This window comes from Aotus nancymaae, unplaced genomic scaffold (assembly GCF_030222135.1).
Source record: "Aotus nancymaae isolate 86718 unplaced genomic scaffold, 86718_ANA_hifiasm-v0.15.2.pri h1tg000040l, whole genome shotgun sequence".
Taxonomy (NCBI): Eukaryota; Metazoa; Chordata; class Mammalia; order Primates; family Aotidae; genus Aotus; species Aotus nancymaae.
Window position 1 is genome coordinate 41,614,938 of NW_026988454.1, and position 24,262 is coordinate 41,639,199.

Consider the following 24,262-nt stretch of genomic DNA (forward strand, 5'->3'; position numbering starts at 1 on the left):
GTAAAATGTCTACATTGTATTTATAAAACAAAACAGGCTTTTGTTGAATGTATACATTGCGCTATGTGAGAATTTGGTTCCCTTTTCTAAAAGTCAGAATGCTGAGTCAGAGCCTAAAACCAGTTTAGAGAAATTAATGGTACAGACAACGGTAATATATATCTCAGCTATAAACTAAGGAAGGGAACCAGAAAAGGGAACTGGCTCCAGGTAATAAGAGAATTGTGTTGTGCTAAGAGTCACCAACAAAGTTCTACAAATATATTTAAATATTAGGAATTTTACTGCTTATCAACCAAGAATAATCTGACAAACACTGCAACTCAGAAGTTAATCAAATTCAGCAAATAGAAACCTAAAAAAAAGTATTTGGAAGTTGTTGATTCCCTTTTGATTTACAATGATATTATGCACATAGCTTATTTAACATAATTAAACTGACTGGATGTATTAATTCCCTATGGCTGCTGTACCAAATTACTACAAACTTGGTAACTTGACACACATTTATTTTCTTAAAATTCTGGAGGTCAGAAGTCTAAAATCAGACTCACCAGACTGAAATCAATGTCCACAAGCCATCCTCCCCATCAGAGGTTTTCCTTGCTTTTTCCAGCTTCTAGAGCTAGAATCCCGGTAGCCCCTTCCTCCATTTTCAAAGCCAGCTGCACAGCACACTGCCTTCTCTGCAGTCAAATCTCCCTCTTATGTGGACACTTAGGATTACATATAGGATCCATCCAGATAATCCAAGTTAATCTCTCTATCTCAAGGTCCTTAATCATATCTGCAATATCTCTTTTGCCATAAAAGGTAACATTCTCAGGTACCAGGGATTAGGAACTGGCTATATTTGGGGGTCATTATTCAGCCTATCATACTGGCTAATTTAGCTTTTATGTTACAAATAATTGTGAACTGAGCATCATATCACATTAGTGTCTCAGTGTCTATGTCTAAATCATTACGATCCCTATTCAATGTATTGCCAATGCTACTTGAAAAAATTCACTGCTGGCAGTGACTAGTAATAAACAAATTTTTAAAGCAAAAGCAAAAGGTTTATTCAGGACCACCCTCAAATCTGCAATGAGAATATTACAGATGTGAATACTTTTATTTATGTTGGATGACTTCAAAACAGCCTCTTGGAGGTGGGGTATCGGAAGGAAAATTTTAACAGGTAGGATTTCTAGAGTTAAGTCTCATTTTCATATCTAATTACTTAGATCTGCACTGAAATCAGTAATCACAGTTTATAATCTCTTACACAAAGTTGTTATAATCCCTTACAAAGCCAAGAAAGTCTTCCAAAATATTTTTTTTTATTTTGCTAGAACTCCTTAGTAAAGAAAACTTACTATTATTTTTTTAGAATTTTTTTTATTCAAAATGAACTGTATTCTCTGGCTACTCAATGAATCTTATACAAAGCAGCATTGGCATATATTTTAGTGACACATATTTTGCTACAACAGCAATACATTACAATGATGATTCCATAAGAACAGAAAATGGTTGTTTTCTTGAAGATGTATTAAAAAAACACAACGCGTAGTATCTTAAAAAATCTCAAGCAAGCACAAACTCAAAAATGCCACAGATTCTGGCATCCAATTTATGTGTGTGTGTGTGTGTGTGTGTGTGTGTGTATGTATATAAAATTGTACTTTAGGTTCTGGGGTACATGTGCAGAATATGCAGGATTGTTGCATAGGTACCTACATGGCAATGTGGTTTACTGCCTTCATCTCCCGGTCACCTATATCTGGCATTTCTCCACGTTATCCCTCCCCAATCTCGCTACCCTGCACTGTCCCTCCCCTATTCCCCCCAACAGACCCCAGTGTGTGATGCCCCCCTCCCTGTGTCCATGTGTTCTCACTGTTCAATACCCGCCTATGAGTGAGAACATGCAGTGTTTGATTTTCTGTTCTTGTGTCAGTTTGCTGAGAATGATGGTTTCCAGATTCATCCGTGTCCCTACAAAGGACACTAACTCATTGTTTTTTTATGGCTGCATAGTATTCCATGGTGTATATGTGTCACATTTTCCTTGCCCAGTCTATCATCAATGGGCATTTGGGTTGGTTCCAGGTCTTTGCCATTGTAAACATTGCCACAATGAACATACGTGTGCATGTGTCTTTAAAATAGAATGATTTATAATCCTTTGGATATATACCCAGTAATGGGATTGCTGGGTCAAATAGAATTTCTATTTCTAGGTCCTTGAGGAATCGCCACAGTGTTTTCCAGAATGGTCGAACTAATTTACAATCCCATCAACAGGGAGGTTTTCAAGATGGCCGATTAGGAGGAAGTCGGGATCACAGCTCCGAAAGAAGGCGCAGAGGGTGAGTGGACGCCGCATTTCCAGACAGATTCTTACTGACCACAGACCAGGGGATTAACAGGAGGAGGAGCCGCACAGGTCACCAGCGCCGGTGGTTTGAGCAGAGCGGCGCGCCCCTCGGCCTACGCCCTGAGGTGGGGGGCGGCGGATCCACGTACAGAGCGAGAGAGACTGAATCACCTCTGAGCCAGCAAGGGGAGCTGAAGCAGGGATTCAAGCCAGGACACTCCCGGGCAAGGGCGCGCCACGAATCTCAGAGCTGCTGCTTTGGCTGATGCAGCGGCTCACACGGCAGCGGATTTTTACTGCCCACAGACCAGGAGATTCACAGGTGGAGAAGCTCCACGGGTTGCCAGCGCCACTGGTTGGACTGGCGCGGCTGCTCTGCCTGCACCCGAGGCAGGGAGCAGCGGCCCCTTGTGCAGAGTGAGCGAGACCGGATCCCCTCTGGGCCAGCAAGGGGAGCTGAGGCAGGGACTCAACCCAAGAGATTCCCGGGCAAAGAGGACGCCTCCGGAAACACGGCTGAACACGGGACAGTCCAGCTCTGTGGAGGAGGGGCGTCACCCACCGGGAAACACCCTGCAGTTCCCAGGACAATTTGCCCACAGCAGCTCAACGAAGCCTCTGCAGGCTGAGTGTGACTAGGCTGCCACCTTGTGGGCCGGGAAAACCATTGCAACAGCGGAAAATCATAACGCCCTAATTCCCTGGGACAGACCACCTAGGGGGAAGAAAAGGGGGTTTATGAGTTCAGCTACTGCAGACTTAAAATTACCAAAATCAGAAAGACAGCAACTACAAAGTCGATAGGTGGATAAATCCACAAAGATGGGAAGAAACCAGCGCAAAAAGGATGAAAACACCCAAAACCAGAACACCTCTCCTCCTACAAGGGAGCACAACTCCTCACCAGCAAGGGAACAAGACTGGATGGAGAATGAGCGTGATGAAATGACAGAATCAGCTTTCAGAAAGTGGATAATAAGAAACTTCCGTGAGCTAAAAGAACACGTTCTAACCCAATGCAAAGAAACTAAGAACCTTGAAAAAAGACTTGACGAAATGTTAACGAGAATGGACAACTTAGAGAGGAATATGAGCGAATCGATGGAGCTGAAAAACACAACACGAGAACTTCGCGAAGCATGCACAAGTTTCAACAGCCGAATTGACCAAGCAGAAGAAAGGATATCAGAGGTCGAAGATCAACTCAATGAAATAAAACGAGAAGGCAAGATTAGAGAAAACAGGGTAAAAAGGAATGAACAGAGTCAACAAGAAATATGGGACTATGTGAAAAGACCTAATCTACGTTTGATAGGTGTACCTGAATGTGACGAAGAGAATGCATCCAAGCTGGAAAATACTCTTCAGGATATTATCCAGGAAAACTTCCCCAACCTAGCAAGGCAGGCCAATATTCAAGTACAGGAAATACAGAGAACACCACAAAGATATTTCTCTAGAAGAGCAACCCCAAGGCACATCATCATCAGATTCGCCAGGGTTGAAATGAAGGAGAAAATACTAAGGGCAGCCAGAGAGAAAGGTCGGGTTACCCACAAAGGGAAGCCCATCAGACTTACAGCAGATCTCTCAGCAGAAACCCTACAGGCCAGAAGGGAGTGGGGGCCGATATTCAACATCCTTAAAGAAAAGAACTTTCAACCCAGAATTTCATATCCAGCCAAAGTAAGCTTCATAAGTGAAGGAAAAATAAAATCCTTTGAGAACAAGCAAGCACTCAGAGATTTCATCACCACCAGACCAGCTTTACAAGAGCTCCTGAAGGAGGCACTACACATAGAAAAAAACAACCAGTACCAGCCACTCCAAAAATACAATCCCATCAACAGTGTAAAAGTGTTCCTATTTCTCCACATCCTGTCCAGCATCTGTTGTCTCCAGATTTTTTAATGATCGCCATTCTAACTGGTGTGAGATGGTATCTCAACATGGTTTTGATTTGCATTTCTCTAAAGACTGGTAATGATAAGCATTTTTTCATGTATTTGTTGCCCTCATATATGTTTTCTTTTGAAAAGTGTCTGTTCATATCCATCACCCACTTTTGAATGGGTTTGTTTCTTTCTTGTAAATCTGTTTTAGTTCTTTGTAGATTCTGGATATTAGCCCTTTGTCAGATGGGTAGATTGCAAAAATTTTTTCCCATTCTGTTGGCTGCCGATTCACTCTAATGATTGTTTCTTTTGCTGTGCAGAAGCTCTGGAGTTTAATTAGATCTGATTTGTCTATTTCGGCTTTTGTTGCCAATGCTTTTGGTGTTTTAATCATGAAGTCCTTGCCAATGCCTATGTCCTGAATGGTTTTGCCTAGGTTTTCTTCTAGGATTTTCATGGTGTTAGGTCTTATGTTTAAGTCTTTAAACCATCTGGAGTTAATTTTAGTGTAGAGTCAGAAGTGGTCCAGTTTCTGCTTTCTGCGCATGGCTAGCCAGTTTTCCCAACACCATTTATTAAACAGGGATTTCTTTCCCCATTGCTTGTTTTTGTCAGATTTGTCAAAGATCAGATGGTTGTAGATGTGTAGCATTGCCTCCGAGGCCTCTGTTCTGTTCCATTGGTCTATATCTCTGTTTTGGTACCAGTACTGCTGTTTTAATTACTGTAGCCTCGTAGTATAGTTTGAAGTCAGGTAGCGTGATAGCTCCATCTTTGTTCTTTTTGCTAAGAATTATCTTGTCTCTTTTGGTTCCATATGAAGTTTAAGGTGGTTTTTTCCAGTTCATTGAAGAGGGTCATAGGTAGCTTGACGGGGATAGCACTGAATTTACAAATTATTTTGGGCAGTATGGCCATTTTCATGATATTGATTCTTCCTTTCCATGAGCATGGAATGTTTTTCCATCTGTTTGTGTCCTCTCTTATTTCCTTGAGCAGTGGTTTGTAGTTCTCCTTGAAGAGGTCCTTTACATCCTGTTAGTGGTATTCCTAGGTATTTTATTCTTTTTGTAGCAATTGTGAATGGCAGTTCATTCTTGATTTTGATTTGGCTCTCTTTAAGTCTGTTACTGGTGTATAATTTCTGCATATTGATTTTGTATCCTGAGACTTTGATGAAGTTGCTTATCAGTTTAAGAAGATTTTGGGCTGAGACTATACAACCATGTCGGCTGCAAACAGAGACAATTTGACTTCCTCCTTTCCTCATTGAATACCCTTTATTTCTTTTTCTTCCCTGATTGTTCTGGCTAGAACTTCCAATACTATATTGAATAGGAGTGGTTTGAGAGGGCATCCTTGTCTAGTGCCAGATTTCAAAGGGAATGCTTCCAGTTTTTGCCCATTCAGTATGATATTGGCTGTGGGTTTGTCATAAATAGCTTTTATTATTTTGAGATACATTCCATTGATACCTAGTTTATTGAGAGTTTTTAGAGTAAAGAGCTGCTGAATTTTGTCAAAGGCCTTCTCTGCATCTATTGAGATGATCATGTGGTTTTTGTCTTTGGTTCCCTTTATGTGGTGGATTATGTTTATAGACTTGCGTATATTGAACCAGCCTTGCTTCCCTGGAATGAAGCCTACTTGATGGTGATGGATAAGCTTTTTGATGTGCTCTTGCAATTGGTTTCCCAGCATTTTATTGAACATTTTTGTGTCTATGTTCATCATGGATATTGGCCTTAAGTTTTCTTTTTTTGTTGAGTCTCTGCCAGGTTTTGGCATCAGGATGATGTTGGTCTCATAAAATGATTTGGGAAGGATTCCCTCTTTTTAGATTGTTTGGAATACTTTCAGAAGGAGTGGTACCAGCTCCTCTTTGTATGTCTGGTAGAATTCGGCTGTGAACCCACCAGGACGTGGGCTTTTTTTGGTTGGTAGGCTATTAATTGCTGCCTCAACTTCAGCCCTTGTTATTGGTGTATTCAGGGTTTCAACTTCTTCCTGGTTTAGGCTCCAGGAATTTATCCATTTCTTCCAGGTTTACTGTTTTATGTGCATAGAGTTGTAGTAATCTCTGATGGTAGTTTGTATTTCTGTGGAATTGGTGGTAATATTCCTTTTATCGTTTTTTATTGCATCTATTTGATACTTCTCTTTCTTTTTTATTAATCTGGCTAGCGGTCTGTCTATATTGTTGATCTTTTCAAAAAGCCAGCTCCTGCATTTATTGATTTTTTTGAAGGTTTTCTTGTGTCTATCTCCTTCAGTTCTGCTCTGATCTTAGTTATCTCTTGTCTTCTGCTAGCTTTTGAGTTTTTTTGATCTTGCTCCTTAGCTCTTTCGATTTTGATGATAGGGTGTTGATTTTAGATCTTTCCTCGCATCTCATGTGGGCATTTATTGCTATAAATTTTCCTCTAGACACTGCTTTAAATGTATCCCAGAGATTCTGGTACATTGTATCTTCATTCTTGTTGGTTTCAAAAAACGTCTTTATTTCTGCCTTAATTTCATTGTTTATCCAGTCAACATTCAAGAGCCAGTTGTTCAATTTCCATGAAGTTGTGTGGTTCTGAGTTAGTTTCTTAATCCTGAGTTCTAATTTGATTGCACTGTGGTCTGAGACACTGTTTGTTATGATTTCCATTCTTTTGCATTTGCTGAGGAGTGATTTACTTCCAATTATGTGGTCAATTTTAGAGTGGGTGTGATGTGGTGCTGAGAATGTATATTCTGTGGATTTGGGGTGGAGAGTTCTATAGATATCTATTAGGTTTGCTTAGTCCAGATCTGAGTTCAAGTCCTGGATATCCTTGTTAATTTTCTGTCTCATTGATCTGTCTAATATTGGCAGTGGAGTGTTAAAGCCTTCCACTATTATTGTGTGGGAGTCTAAGTCTCTTTGTAGATCGTTAAGCACTTGCTTTATGTATCTGGGTGCTCCTACATTGGGTGCATATATATTTAGGATCGTTAGCTCTTCTCGTTGCATTGATCCTTTTACCATTATGTAATGACCTTCTTTGTCTCTTTTGATCTGTGTTGATTCAAAGTCTATTTTATCAGAGATTAGGACTGCAACTCCTGCTTTTTTTTGCTCTCCATTTACTTGGTAAATTTTCCTCTATCCCTTATTTTGAGCCCATGTATGTCCTTGCATATGAGATGGGTTTCCTGGATACAGCACATCGAAGGGTTTTGAGTTTTTATCCAATTTGCCAGTCTGTGTCTTTTGACTGGGGCATTTAGCCCATTTACATTTAAGGTTAATATTTTTATGTGTGAATTTGATCCTGCCATTTTGATGCTAGCTGGTTGTTTTGCCCATTAGCTGATGCAGTTTCTTCATTGTGTCGATGCTCTTTACTATTTGGTACATTTTTAGAGTGACTAGTACTGGTTGTTCCTTTATATGTTTAGTGCTTCTTTCAGGAGCTCTTGTAAGGTAGGCCTGGTGGGATGAAATCTCTCAGCAATTGCTTGTTTGTAAAGGTTTTTATTTCTCCTTTGCTTATAAAGCTTAGTTTGTCTGGATATGAAATTCTAGATTGAAAGTTCTTTTCTTTACGGACATTGAATATTGGCCCCCACTCTCTTCTTGCTTGCAGGGCTTCTGCAGAGAGATCCACCGTGAGTCTCATGGTCTTTCCTTTGTAGGTAACCCGACCTTTCTCTCTGGCTGCCCTTAGCATCTTTTCCTTCATTTTAACCCTGGTGAATCTGATGATTATGTGCCTTGGGGTTGCTTTTCTTGAGGAATATCTCTGTGGTGTTCTCTGTATTTCCTGGACTTGAATGCTGGCCTGCCTTGCTAGGTTGGAGAAGTTCTCTTGGATAACATCCTGAAGAGTGTTTTCCAGCTTGGATTCATTCTCTCTGTCACATTCAGGTACACCTATCAAGCATAGATTAGGTCTTTTCACATAATCCTGTATTTCTTGGAGGCTTTGTTTATTTCTTTTCACTTTTTTCTCTAATCTTGCCTTCTCCTTTCATTTCACTGAGTTGACCTTCAATCTCTGATATTCTTTCTTCTGCTTGGTCGATTCGGCTATTGAAACTTGTGTATGCTTCACGAAGGTCTGATGTTGTGTTTTTCAGCTCCATAAGATCATCTATATTCTTCTCTAAACTGTTTATTCTTGTTACCATTTCATCAGACCTTTTTTCAAGGTTCTTAGTTTCTTTGCATTGAGTTAGAACATGTTCTTTTAGCTCAGAGAGGTTTGTTATTACCCACCTTCTGAAGCCTGTTTCTGTCAATTCATCAGACTCATTCTCTATCCAGCTTTGCTCCCTTGCTGGTGAGGAGTTGTGATCCCTTGGAGGAGGAGAGGCGTTCTGGTTTTGGGTGTTTTCATCCTTTTTGTGCTGGTTTCTTCCCATCTTTGTGGTTTTATCTACCTGTGGTCTTTGTAGTTGGTGACTTTCAGATGGGGTCTCTGAGTGGATGTCCTTTTTGTTGACGATGAAGTTATTTATTTCTGATGTTTAGTTTTCCTTCTAACAGTCAGGTCCCTCTGCTGTAGGACTGCTGGAGGTCCACTCTAGACCCTGCTTGTCTGGGGATCACCTGCGGCCCCTGAAGAACAGTAAGGGTTGTTGCCAGTTTATTCTTCTGTTATCTTCGTCCCAGAAGGATACCCACCAGATGTCAGCCTGATCTCTCCTTTATGAGGTGTCTCTTTGGATACATGGGGGTCAGGGAGCTGCTTGAGGAGACAGTCTGACCATTACAGGAGCTCAAGTGCTAAGCTGTGAGCTCTGTTGTTTCATTCAGAGCTGCTGGGCAGGTACATTTAAGTCTGCTACAGTGGAAATCATAATCGCCTTTTTCCCCAAGTGCTCTGTCCTGGGAAGGTGGGGCTTTATTTATAAGTACCTGATGTGCTGCCTTTTTTCAGAGATTCCCTGCCCAGCTAGGAGGTAGCCTAGTCACAGTCTGCCAGCAGCCGTATTGCTGAGCTGCTGTGGGCTCTGCCCAGATGCTGTGTGAACTTCCTTGTGGTTTTGTTTATAGAGGTACAGTTAGAACTGTCTTGGTAATGGTGGTCTGCCTCAGTAATGGCGGACTGCCTCCGTAGTGGTGGATGCCCTTCCCTCCATAGAGCTGGACTGTCCTGGGTCCAGCTGTGCTTGCTGTCAAACTCTGAGTCCAGAGCGTTTCAGATTGCTGGTCTTTGTGGGAGTGGGACCCGCCGAGCCAGATCACCTGGCTCCCTGTCTCAGCCCCCTTTTTTTCAGTTGAACGGGCGACTCTTTCTTTCAAGTGTTCCAGGCACCAGTTGAAACAACCGCCCAGATTTTTTGAGTTTTTGTGTGGAGACCTGCTGTGCCGGCTGAAACAGCTGTGCTGGAAACTTGTGGCGCTTTTCAGCCTGGGAATCTCCTGGTCTGTGGGCAGTAATAACTCGTTTGGAAATGTGGGGATCACTCACCCTCTGCATTGTTCTTGCTGGGAACTGCACTCCAGAGCTGTTCCTATTCAGCCATCTTGGATCAGCTCCCCTGGCATCCAGTTTTAACCTACTTTCCTGTTAACTACTTAAACTGTAGAAACATTGTGGAAAATAAAGGTCAAAATACAGAATCTTGAAAATAATCAGTTTAGTATATAAAGTAAAGCTCTACTGATACTCTAGTAAGGGAAACATAGTTTATGATCAGCAGAAATGGCCTGCTAACAGAAAACAATTATAAGTAGCATAAAATTGGAATATATTCTAGCTTAACTTCTCTCTCTCCTCCCAACTTTAAAAAACATACTCTATTAATCTGATATTGCTTTTGAACAATTTTAGACATACATATACTTACCCTTTTATGATAATATATTTTCATTGTCAAAAACTAGAAGTGACTTCATAAATCATCCTGTCATTATAGGTACTTTCAGACAGAATAATCCAATATCAGGTATGAAATTTTAAAACTTATTTTGGTAGATGCTCTCAATTTAGTTGGTTTACATCCAACATGTCCATTCAACATCTTAGAGGTATTTTTTCCAATTGCTACATGCTGGTTACTGCTTGGGAAGTGACATTGCTCAAAACCAGAATTTCTGGGGTGGGAGACTGATTAGTACCTACTGTAAATTTTTTTCCTTCTAAAGTTAGTGCAGAACTCTGAGTCCAGATAATGTATTCACATGTAAAGGCAAACTCAAAATAGATATTGAAGAAAAATCTTGGCCTTGCTTTCATCTTTCTGAGGGCCCATTTCCATGACAATGACCATTCAATCACAAAATGGTCTTGGTCAGGCTCTCCAAAAACCCTGACAATGGCCATTTCTCAAGGTACCAGTTTGATTTTAGGCAACCACAAGAACACCTGTGGTATAACAAAAAAATAAATAAATATAATCATGTCTCACTAAACGACGGGGATACTTTCTGAGAAATGCGTCATTAGGTGATTTCATCATTACGCAAATACTATAGAATATACTTACTACAAGCCCACATAGAATAGCCTATGACACACCTAGGCTACATGGTATAACCTATTGTTACTAGGCTATAAAACTGTATAGGATGTTACTATACTGAATACTGTAGGCAGTTGTAACACAATGGTAAGTGTTTGTGTATCTAAACAGGTATAAAAACATAAAGGTACAAGAAAAATATGGTATTAAAAAAATGGTGGCCAGGCACGATGGCTCAAGCCTGTAATCCCAGCACTCTGAGAGGCCAAAGCAGAACTGCTTGAGCCCAGGAGTTCAAGACCAGCCTAAACAACATTGTAAGACCCTGTCAATAAAATTAAAAAAAAAAAATTAGCCAGGCTTGGTGGCATCCTGAGTAGTTCCAGCTACTCAGGAGGCTGAGGTGGTAGGATCACCCTAAGCCTGGGAGGTTGAGGCTGCAGTGAGCTATGATTATGCCACTGCACTCCAGTCTGGGCAATAGAGCACGACCCTGTCTCGAAAAAGAAAAGAAAAAAGGATACACCTGTATAGGGTACTTACCATGTATGGATGTTGCTCTAGGGGAGTCAGAGTGAGTAGTGAGTGAATGTGTTTACTGTGCTCTACTGTAGACCTTATCAACGCTGTATACTTTGGCTGCACTAAAGTCATGTAATCTTTTTCTTTATTCAGTAATAAGTTACCTTAGCTTACTATAACTTTTTTACTTTATCAGTTTTTAAATAACTTTTTGATACTTAGCTTAAAACATAAACACATGGTACAGTTGTACAAAAATATTTTCTTCCTTTTTTTTTTGTTTGCTTTTGCTGTTGTTTTTTAAGACAGGGTTTCACCATGTTGGTCAGGCTGGTCTCTAACTCCTGACCTCGTGATCCACCCACCTCAGCCTCCCAAAGTGCTGGGATTACAGGCGTGAGCCACCGCGCCCAGCATATTTTCTTTATATGCTTATTCTATAAGCTTTTTTCTATTTCTAAAATTTTTAACTTTTTTATTTTTTCAACTTTTTATTAAAAGCTAAGACATACACACATTGGGTCTACACAGGGTCAGGAACATCAATGTCACTGTCTTCCACCTCCACATCCTGTCCCACTGGAAGTTTGCAGGGGCAATAACACGCATGGAACTATCCTCTCCTATGATAACAATGCCTTTTTCTGGAACACCTCCTAAAAGATCTGCCTGAGGCTATTCTATTTAACATTTTTTTATAACCAGAAAACACTCTAAAATAATAACAACTAATATAGTAAATACATAAACCAGTAACACAGTCATTTATCATCAAGTATTATGTACTGTATATAATTGTCTGTGCTATGCTTTTCCGCAACTGACAGCACAGTGGGTTTATTTACACCAGCAGCACCAAGTAATGTGTTGCATGATGACAGCGGCAATGTTACTCGGTGATAGAATTTTTTATCCTCATCGTAATCTTATGGAACCACCACCGTAAATGAGGCTGGTAACTTATGCGGAACATGACTGTACTTGGTCTTTGTCCCCAGGTTTCTGGCACAGACTTCCTAAACACTTGGAATTCCTGAGTGATAAGAGTGTCTTTTGTATTCTAATGAGATGACTCAAAGCTGTAGAGGGAGGGAGGTGCCTAGAGAGCTTCTGGATGGGGGACAGTCACCAGAAAGATCCAGCCAGGATTAAAAGAGGATTAAAAGGCAGGAACTTTCGGCCCCATCTCACAATCCAGTTCTCAAGAAGGGAGGGGACAACAGATCTAGGAAAGATTTAACTGAGAGTCTGACACCTTTATAGGTCTGAAAGAAGCATTTACCACCTATCCTCTCTGAGGGCTGCCGCCTATGAGGTTTCATCCATGTAACAAGACCACCTTCACAAGGGCCTCCTCCTCTTCTTTCTCTCCCTCCCCATAATCTGTCTTGCCAGTATAATCTGATTTTTGGCCATGCTCTAAGCCCCCATTCTTTCTGTAACCTCAAGATGGTACAGAAGCTTCTGCATCCATTGCAGGCTTGAGTAAACACTCCATGGTTCTCCTCGTGCATGTTAAAAAATAACTGTATGCTTCTCTCTTATTAATCTGCCTTTTATTAGTTCATTTTTCAGTGAAGCTTCAGATGGCGAAGGGGAAGTTTTTCCTTAGACCCTAGAGAGTTAAGGACTAGGAAGGGCTTTGTTATCGGAGGGACTGGCGTGTGTTCTACACATGAACAGGAAGAAAGATGAGAAAGAGTCCCTTTTTAATACCGACCATGAAGTAGTTCTGCATTAGCCATACAACTAATGGCAGCATGCAACTTGCTGTCCCATTTTTCATGTCAATTTATATGTTCCCTGGTCTGGACCTTTCATTTCTAAATAGTATATTGTAATTTCTTTAATAAGGGAGATGAAGAGAAAATATATTAGCATATGGATGATCTCAGTCTCCTTCCTCCTGCTCCTCTTAAGGGAATTCTAGGTTTGCTTGTTTCCTTTTCCTGGTTCTGAGCTTATGAACACAGATGTGAGAAATGAATTACCGGGAGGAGCTAATTTCACTTCATTGGGTAAGCTTCAAAAAGGAGAAAGAGTTTGGAGAAGGAGCTGAGAGAAATGTAAAAAGTCAGAGAGATGGAGAAAGGATTTAAAAGTTGTATCAAATATAAGGCATTTATTACCCCCTTGGATATGTTCTGAAAGGTGAAGTAAATATTTGAATTATTTTCAATTATTTTTTCTGATATACTTATTTCTTTGAATGTGACTTAATGCCAGAATTGGACTAAAGCATGGCTGGTTATACACCAGTGACACACGTGTACTTTCCCGAAGATGCCTTAAAGGTGGAGAATGTATGAATGAATGAATGAGAAACAAACTTCAGTTCCGGAAAGATGAAGCAGGCTAATTTTAAGTTATCCGTGTCAAATTTCATAAATTCATATAAACCTTGAATCAGACCATGTTACGTAGACTTTTAGGCTAATTTCTGAAGTGAAGTCACTTTACACACATACAAAAAGAGAAATCAAGCTTCGCTCAACATTAATCTAATTTAAAGAATAATGTAAGGTATTTTGTGAGGACATAACAACCCAAAGACCTAACAATTCCCCACCATTTGAATACTTTGCCCCAAATGGAGAGCTGGAATTTCCTATCATAAACTCTTCTTCACACTTACAATGTCACTTGGCATACATAGGTGCAGCCAACTAAGTAATCATCCACCCTCTCCAGTAGCGGACTTTACCAAGAAAGTTTTGCTTTGATTTTATTACATGTTCTTTTTAATTTTTTAATGGTTGTTGATAAAAGCCAAGGTAATTTCTCAAAGATGTATACTTGTTTATATAGTTTTAAATATCCTGCTCCCAGGCATTCCTTTTGATTTTAATACAGATTATAAAACTCTCTTGAACATTTGTAATGTTGGAATAATAGTCATACGAATTTCCTGTGGATTTCTACACTCCTGCATTAAGCCATAAGAAAACTCAGCTGGACTTTATTTTGGCTGAGTTAAAGACAGCTTTGAAGGAAACCAAAATAGAATGATAACAATATTTTATCAGATGGGGGACAATAAATATGTTTACAATTATTACTCAGACTCTGCAGGAGTGTATCAGCTACAGTTCAAATGAAAGCCAAACAAAGGAAAATTTCATTGCTGTTTGTATGGATTAGACCAAAGAATCTTTAATCATCTCCAGCAAAGGGTCCCTTAAAAAGAGGGTCTCAATATTTTAACGCATGCATACATTGCAACTTCACAATGGCATGGGCAAAAACGAAAATTCATATTTATCAACCATTATGTCCCTGGCATAACAACTATACATTTTTTAAAGCGCTCTTTATCCATAAATTAATTCTTCTACACTTAGATATTGTTTTAGTGGAGTTGTGGTATTAAATACCAAATTCAGTTTTCTGAATTCTACATAGAGCTGTCACAATATTAAAAATTCTAAAAGTTTAAGATTAAAATATAATTACCTAAACTAATGAAGAATTTGAACCTTTTCCATTTTGTTTCCAAGATGCATAAATCATAGAATCTCAAGTAGAAATGTTCTTTAAAGGTTATCTTGTCAAATCATCCATTCAATGATGGAATTAACTACGATATTTACAGCAATTTACAGTGTTTAAAACCTCACTGAGACTCAAAGCATGTCATTCTCCTTTTTAAAAGCTTTAACTCCAATGCCTAGTACAGTGCCTGGTATACTACAGATAACTGCAGTAGATTTGCTTGGCCTCCATACAATCTATTCCTTACTCTGTAATACCAGATCTGGGTAGGGCTGACCCTAGCTCCAGGAAGGACATACTTTATGTGGCCTGTCCAATCAAAGCACTGAGTCTCTGCCTCCCCAGCTGCACAGCTGCAGCCAGTACTCCAAAACCCAGCACCGGCTCTAAGTTGGTCCAATCCATGTGAGTCTCGGGACTTGTGAGACCTATTAGCAAGCATTTGCTTTGCCTGCTGTTGCATAAGGGAGATTCTGACTTAGCAGCATTTATCAAGTAAAGCCTGAAAAAGGAAGCTAAAAGACAGGAAGGATTTAGATATAGACAAACCGAGTCATGATGACATTATTTGAGTCCCAAATCCAGGCACTCCTGAAGTCAAACCTTTTTTGGGACATTTTACTTATGTGAACCAGAAATGTCCATATTCCTTTTTTCTCCTAAGGTAGGTTTGATCTGTTTTCTGTTACTTGATCCTAGAAAGGGGAAAGAGTTTCCTTACTATTATGAAAATTTGCCTAAGTAAGGTAGCTCCATGTAAACAACCCCAAAATGTGGATTGGTTGAGCTAGGTTTGGATGATACTTGGAAACTTAGCAGTCTTTATCACATGAAATTAACATGGATGGCTGTTGTATCTTAAGATTAGACTGTGTACCTATCAAGGCTGCATTATTGGAGAACTTAGGACATTTTAAAGATTCTAGAATAAGTGGTCTATACTTCTTTTAGCCTGAGGAAAAAAAATAATCTTTATCTGGGAAACATATATCCTTTTAAATTATCAGGCTTGAGAGACACTAAAATGAGGCTGCAATCACATCTTACTTCCTGCTGGAGCTATGTATTCATCTCTAGAGCCAGCTTGCTTTGCCACAAGCAGCCATAAATTAACCTAATAATGCTACACTAGATACCATAACCCACACCCCATAACTTAATGCATAGCCAATCACTAATCAATGCTATTTCTGTAAGCCAACAAGAATTCCTGGCACATCACTTTGTATCAGCCCACTTCCTATCTCTTTTTTTGGCCTTTAAAATTCAACTTGTAACTGCTGCTAATCAGAGTGTATATTCAGGGCATCTTCAATCTATGCTCCTGAGTAACAATCCTCAAGCTTGGCTCAAATAAACTCTACTTGTATTAATTTTGCCCTCAGCATCTTCCTTTTAGGTCAGCAAGCCTTCAGTGAGTTCTTAAAAGAAACAGACAAGCTTGGGATATCGCTGGTCCGCTGAAAGTAGAGTGAGACGAGAGTACAACTCTGCTAAGAGAAAACCTTTGTCTGTGGCTTGCAGCAGCTGAGAGTCTGGTGACCTTGGTTAAACAACAACTTCTTAAGACCTCAGTAGCTCACCTCTACCAACAAGTTAGCTTAGGTTGTTTTTAAGATATTTTCCATCCCTAAATGTCTATAAAAATAACGAAGTAAAAAAATAAATCTAGATTATTTGATGAACAAAAATCTTTAGTTATTTTGTTATGAAACTTTAAAGAATTTTCTTTTATCTATAAGGGATTAACTATGTTATGTTCACATGTATTTAATAAGTATTATTTACATTTTAAAGTCACTGTAGTTTTCTCTAGTGATGGTTTCAGACACACAAATAAGTATTTCATGAGAAATTTTTTTTTTATTAAAACAACAAAATAGAAATAAATAAGCCGCCCACATCTTTCTTTTAATACTCTCCCACTGTGTATGAAAGTACATCTTATTTTTAAAGATCATTTGTCACGTCTTAATGATCCTACCTACCAAATGTTTTTGCAGGCATTATGATTTTAAAAAATAATGAAAGCTTTGCAGTTCAACATGACAATTTTTAAAGGTCTATTATTATTTCTCAGAGGAAACAACACTGTAGAACAACAAAAAGGGAGGAAGAGACAAAGGAAAGAAGGGCCTTACTTCAGCTACTTGTCACTTTATAATTTCTCTGCAGTTAGAGGTTAGGGGCAAAACTGAGTTTTAGGGGAGTGACAGGAGGTCAGGGATATGTGTTAAAGCTGCATCTGCTAAGCAAGTTGACTCCTTTCATTTGGACTGCATGTTTATTTGGGGTTGCCTGTGGAAAGTGCTGATGGCAATGGCATAGGGGAATGGAGAGAGAGCCCACAGTGCCCAAAGCATCTCTCGGTGACAGCCTGATTGAAACAAGACAACAGCTCATTTTCTTTTCTTTTCTTTTTTTTTTTTTTTTTGAGACAGAATCTTGCTCTGTAGCCTAGGCTGGAGTGCAGTGGCATGATCTCAGCTCACTGCAACTTCTGCCTTCGGGGTTCAAGTGATTCTCCTGCCTCAGCCTCCTGAGAACCTGGGATTTCAGGAGCCTGTCACCACACCTTGCTAATTTTTGTATTTTTAGTAGAGACAAAGTTTCACCATGTGGCCAGGCTGGTCTTGAACTCCTGACCTTGTGATCCACCCACCTCAGCCTCCCAAAGTGCTGGGATTACAGGTGTGAGCTACCTGCCAGGCCAGCCTCATGATTTCCAAGAGTTTTAGTTGTCTGCCTACTCAACTTTTATGTGTGATCTTCATCATAAGCCAATTTGTCTGTCCTGGTTTCTACTTCTTTCTTAATTTATTGTTTTCTCTTTAATGAGGTTAAACTATGCAAATCACTTACAATTTATGACTTCAAATTCACAAATTTCTAGTGCCAATAGTTTCACTCTGCAGCAATACAAATTGGAGCAGATGTTTTATTTTGAAGGTATGTTTCATTAAGCACAATTTCTAAGTTGGAAAATAACTTACATAATATGCAAAAAAAGAAAACTATTCTGAAGTTCCAGAGAGAAACTGAAACCAGTAACAGGATTTTGGTGGGCAGAACACATGGCAGGGGAGAAAGAAGGTCTGGAGACCATGCCATCCTGTGACACAAGAGTGTGGTGACATCCCACAAACCTGAAATCTGGACCAGCCGAGGCTGCAGAAAATAACAAGTTGGCTGAGAGATCCCAGTGGTTCTTCCTGTGTCCTGCCAAAGAACATCCACTTTGTAGCAGCGCTTCCCCAGGAGGCAAGCTTGGTGCTGAGTTTCACTGTAACTGGCTGTGAATTTTGAACAGCCCACCAGCCAAAGCTGATATAAAACTGTGATCTTTGAGCATCCTTGGTATGCTAGACCCTCAAGGGCCCTAAGTGAAGGCTCTTCACTGACCCATGAAAAATGGGACTAGATAAAAGCAATCACTTGTGGCCTTATGAATTCATTTCCTCTATCCAGGGTCTTCAGTCTCTAAGTAACATTACCAATGCACCTGTGTGTGTCCTCTTACCTGGCAAATGATAAAATAATTTACTGCTTCTTTTGTTAATCCCTTAAGTAGTTAAAAGAGAGTAAAGTATTTGGGGGCTCCCTAGCAGGGAGATAAAAGCAACCACAATTTGCCCTGGGTAGGGTTAGGCAGGTTTAGCTTACAAAATGACAGAGTGGCAGAGAGCCTCCTAAAAATTATTAAAACCATCACTCAAGAGAAAATTGTCCAGATACGTGAGACACATGGTCAAGAGACTGATTGTCATGGAAGAAACACGAAATGATTCCCTACTGCCTTTGAAATTCTTGATAGAAATTTTGTAGATCTAGATCAATGATGTTTCTTATTTTCTAGGTGAAGATTTTAAGTGTAGATCAAAAAGAAGATACAGAAATATACAGTAGATAACATTGTGAAAGAATTGATGCAAATAGACCCGATACGGTGGCTCACGCCTGTAATCCCAGTACTTTAGGAGGCCAAAGTGAGCAAATCATCTGAGGTTAGGAGTTCGAGACCATCCTGACTAACATGGATAAATTACATCTCTATTAAAAATACAAAAATTGGGCTGGGAATGGCTCACACCTGTAATCCCAACACTTGGGAGGCCAAGGCAGATGAATCACAGGTCAGGAGATGGAGATCATCTTGGCTAGAACAGTGAAACCCCGCGTCTACTAAATATACAAAAAATTAGCTGGCTGCGGTGGTGCACACCTGCAGTCCCAGCTATTGGAAGGCTGAGGCAGAAGAATCACTTGAGCCTGGGAGGTAGAGGTTGCAGTGAGCTGAGATTGTGCCACTGCACTCCAGCCTGGGCAACAGAGTGAGACTCCATCTCAGAAAAAAAAAAGTGCAAAAATTGGCTGGGAGTGGTGGTGCATGCCTGTAGTCCCAGCTACTCGAGGAGGCTGAGGCAGGAGAATCACTTGAATCTGGGAGGTGGGGAGGTTACAGTGAGCCGAGAGAGCGCCACTGCACTCCAGCCTGGGTGACAGAGTGAGACTCTGTCTCAAAAAAAAAAAAAAAGAATTGACTCAAACGATAGACTTCTCTCAAAGATTATAAGGAATCTCTCTCAGTATACCAGTCACAGGGAAATCCCATGTACTTTCATGGGCCCATGCATCTGCACATTGTCTCCCCTCTGCCTGAAACTCTCTTCCTTCCTCATAGCAAACTTTCACTCACATCTCAAGATAGCCCAAGTCACCTCTTTTATGACATCCAGCATATTTTTGACAGTCATTTCTTCCACTCTATACCCTCAGCACTTGGCAGTCACTTTGTTTCCAGTATTTATCCCATTGCTGCTACTATATAAGCATTCTATTATTACCTCAGATTGTGCATTCCTACAAATGTTTGCTAGGGGAGAAGAGGATGTGTATGATCTCACAGCCAGAAACTATAAGAGAAATGCCTCACAAGGGATAATATGTTCTTCTAGAACAAATTGTCAACTCCATCACAAATGAGTCTGTGGAAGAACCAAGGCTAAAAGCATCTCAAGAAACAAATGTGGCCCAATAAACTTAAGTTTCTAATGGGCAGGCATATAGGGAACGGTGAGAAGGCAAATAATATAGCTCAAACAAAAGCAAAAAGCAAATGACACAAGTCTGTAGGAACAAGGATAGAAAGTGAAAGCTCAGCATGAGCAGAAGTTTGTAAACAATGCAAAGAAAAAGTAACAAGAAAATTATAGAGATGTTGAGAGGCTGAAGAGGCAAGAAGCAGTAGTCCCACTAGGTGACGTTAAGCTGTAAGAGAGAGAAAACAAGTCTAGTCCAATCCTGTTTTCAGCTTTAGCAAAGAGAATAGGCAAAAAATTAAAAAGGAGAACATATCCATGGCTAAGAAAAAAGTGAAATCCAGGATGAAATCTCTAGTCCTGGTAAAAGCAATCCTCTGAGTTGCAGTATCATTACCAGTTACCTCTGAAGAAATGCTGAGAAAGAAAATTGAAAGTAGGACCCCAAAAACCTGGTTTTCAAAAGAAATAAAAAATTTAGAAATGACACACTCAGTAGCTTGATATCAACTGTCAGAAAAATAAATTGACAGCTCATTAATCATTTGTGATTACTTGAAGATAAATTATCGTCTTCTAGGAGCCACTATAGGTACACAAAAATGAGTGACTTTAAATGAACATAATTATCTTTTTTGGTTGGGCTAGATCTGGCATATTGATGGGCTAGTCACAGGAGGTAGAATAGAAAGATTTCACTAAGGCCCCTGAAAATGTCACTACCTTTCTTAAAGTAAGGTAAGCTGGAAACAGCTGGACTAGAGAATTTGGTTAACTTAGAGAAAATTGATCTATAGCAAACTGAAATACTTAAAAATAATTATTTCATGTACTGAAATAATGCCATAATGCATAAAAAGCTTTCCCATTCAGGCTTTTAATCAACTACTTGGATAAGAACCTAACACACGGTATTTAAGTTGCATATCTTATGCAATCTAGGGAGGGCAGAAAATATGTTCAATGTTGAAAATCAGGCTTCAAAATTCCCGGAAAAATAGAATAATGGGTGGAAAACAAACAAGACAAAATTCCAATTCACATGGAAAAACATTTTCCCCCCTCACTATGAGCATAATTGTTGTCAACAAAATAATGATATATGATGCTTTATTAATAAAAGTAAAGGATAACTATATAGTTATATGTGGTATGTATAGAGAGTTATATATGGTATACACATGGTAGCCCACATACAGACACAGAGTCTTGCTTTGTCACCCAAGCTGGAGTGCAGTGGCATGATTAAAGCTCGCTGCAGCCTCGATTTCTTGGGCTCAAGCAATCCTCCTACCTCAGTGCCCCAACCCCTAGGCCCCTGCCAGTAACTGGGACTATAGGCACTCACCACCATGCCTAGCTAATTTAAAAATATTTTTATAGGGACAAGATCTCACTATGTTGCCCGGGCTGGTCTAAAACTTCTGGCCTCAAGCAATCTTTCCACCTCGGCCTCCCAAGTGCTGGGATTACAGGTGTAGGCAACCTTGCCTAGCCTAATATTCTTATATTTGCATTAATCAGGTCATATCAAGATGGCAAAGAATCTGAAAACTCCATCTTAGGTGAAGAGATTTAGAAACTTATGATACTCATCCTGGAAAAGGTTCAGAGATAACATGATGTTGTCTTCAAACACATGCAATGATACTATATGAAAGACAGATTTCATTTATTGTGTATGGATTCTAAGTAACAAGGAATAAACAGAATTAAGCTAAAGGAAATAAAATTTAACCAAAAATTTAAAAACAACTTCCGAATAACAAGAGTTTTTCAAAAAAGAAATGAGCAGCCTTGAGAGTCCTTGAGACATTGTTATAGCTCGAGAAGTTCAAGTCCAAGCTGGAAAGGTTCTATCTGTCAAAGGCAGCGGAGATGCCGAACCTAGCATGGTAGCCCACATGACCTCCGTATTTCAACTAAAGGATTTTACAATTCTGAAATTAGGCATGGTGCCTGTATTAAGAAGGTAAGAAAAATAAGATATCGAGTTAACATGAACCTGACACTTAGAAAATGCTGTATTTTCTTTTGAATCTCTCAATTACTTTTTCTAGGCTCCCAGGGCATTGTCTAATTACTGTATTACCCGGTGCTTCTATACTCTTAGAGGGTGACCAAAGTTCCTCATATGATATGACTATACAGTTAAAGCCACTGTGAAATAGTAGACTTAAAAAAAAGGTCATGGGGACACTCATTAGAATTCTGAATGCAGGAAAAGAAATTTGCTAGTTGTTATCACATCTACACAGACATAACCACTTCACCGCAGGTTGTTTACTTGAAAAAACACAGGAACATCTTTGCTAGTGGCTTCCTTTGTAGGAGAGGATGCTGCAGCACAACCAACTATTCTCAACAAACATACTGTGCATCAAGTTCCGACACAGACGTCACTGCTTACAGCATTAGAATTAGCATTCTTCATTTAAAACAGATACGAATGATTGGTGCTCACCTATAACAGAATGACTATACAAATACACTACTATATTAAAATCCAGTCACATAGCTTATTTTTTAAAATTCTCATTAATAAGGAAAAAACTTAATACTACCAATGTGCTCTAACTCCTAGCATAGTACATCTATCTCTTAAAATAATATGTAAAAGTTCTACTAAAAAAATTGAAACAGGAGTTCAACTACTTTTGGATGTAGATTATAAAGAGGGTATATTATAATAATTTGTTACCAATGGTTATAAAAAATTTTTATAGAAAAATGCCTAAACTTTTACATTTTATTTTTACTGATTAAAATTTTAAATATAAATTCTAAAATTTCTAAATTTAATGTTTTCATCTAAGATGTTATAATTAAAAAATTATCTTAGGGAAGAGAATACTCCAATTATTTTTACATTCTATTTAAAGGGCACTATGGAGGCAGTAGCTAAGAATAAAGGCTTTGGAATTAGATACAAGTAGGAAGATATCCTGGCTCCATTATTTGCTACCTATGAAACTTGGGGAGTTACTAAAACACTCCAAGCCTGTTTCCTTGTCTATAAAAATGAGAAAACTAATACCATAGTGAGGTTATATTTGTAAAGCTCCTAGCACAGCGTGAGCAATCAGCAAAAGAGCCCACAGTGCCACCAATCTGCACAGGTAAAACTAAAACATGCTAAAGTCCCCAGACAGCCAGCCTAGGTGCATGTATCCCACTATGGCTTGTCTCCGGCCTCACTGATTGCTAATATCCTCATGGCATTACATAGTGATCAGCCTTCAAGCGATCATACTGAGGGATCCCTCTCTGATGAACCATCCTCATTAGACAACAAGCATGCTCTAATAACTCCTCTTCCATCTTTAAAAACTCACCATTCCTTGACTCCCATAACTTCCTCCTGCCAAGGCCTTAATATTTGGCTTCCCTTCCCAGCCAATTTACCAAAAGAATTGCCTAGAAGCTCAGTCTCCACTCCCTTACTTCCTATTCACATCAAACTTGCTTCTCCTACCACTGTGCTGAAACTGCTTTTATCCAGTCAATTATCAGAGACCTCCAAGTGGTCAATCTTAATGGATACTTTGCAGTCCTCATCTTAATTTACTTCTCAGCTACTTGCAAACTTGCTGATCATTCTCTCTTTGAAATTGTCTCTTCTCTCAGCTGCAGTGATTCTATCTTTTCTGAATTTCATCCTACTTCTCTTTCTGCACTAGACCACCAAATGTTGGAGTTTCCCAATTCTGGTTCCATTCCTTAGTTCTGCTCTTTTTCACTGTATATTCCCTCCCTATGTGATCTCATCCTTTCCCATGGCTGAGGCCAAAAACTCTGAAATTTCCGTAGCAGCCCAGATCCTGTTTTCACTTCAGATTTACATACCCAATTGTGTATTTAGTGGTTGTCTTGTGAGCATCTCAAACTTAACATATTAAATTCTTGAGATACCCTCTCAAAACTGTTGTTTTCTAATTTTCCCGTTTCAGTTAATGGCACCTCCATCCGTCTAGCTGTTCAATCCAAATTCCTAAACATGGCCAAGAAGGCCCTGCATGACCTGCCTCAGCCTACCTCTTCACATTTCCTGCGTATTTCTCCCTAAAAAGCACTGTGTTCAAGGAGCATTGGCCATCTTGCAGATCCAGAAAGCTGCCAAGCTTTTTGTCACCTTAAGGACTTTTCATCTAAAGGTTCTTCCTACCTAGAGAATATTCCTTTCCTTCCCTCTCTCCCTAGCCCTTCTCGTAAACACACAGATTACCTGGTGAACTCCTGCTTGTACCCAAGATCATTAAAAGTCATTAACACATGAGTATTAAATGACCTTTAAATGTCATTTTCTCCAAAGGTGCCTGAACATAACTTGTGTCTAAAGTGGACACTACTCTTGCACTTCTCTTTTATGATGTCCTGTTGTTTTCCTTCATACCAAATACAGCCGTTTATAATGACATACGGATTTTATGTTCTTCTTTAATGTCTGCTATGGTTTGAATGTCCCCTCCAAAACTCACGTTGAAATGTAATTGCCATTGTGACAAGACTAA

General features: G+C 39.5%; 1 protein-coding gene across 2 annotated transcripts in view; it reads right to left on the minus strand.

Annotated features, from left to right (window-relative positions):
* Positions 1–24,262, minus strand: part of NCOA7 (nuclear receptor coactivator 7) — a 161,422-nt gene that overhangs the window by 95,770 nt on the left and 41,390 nt on the right. The window lies entirely within an intron of this gene.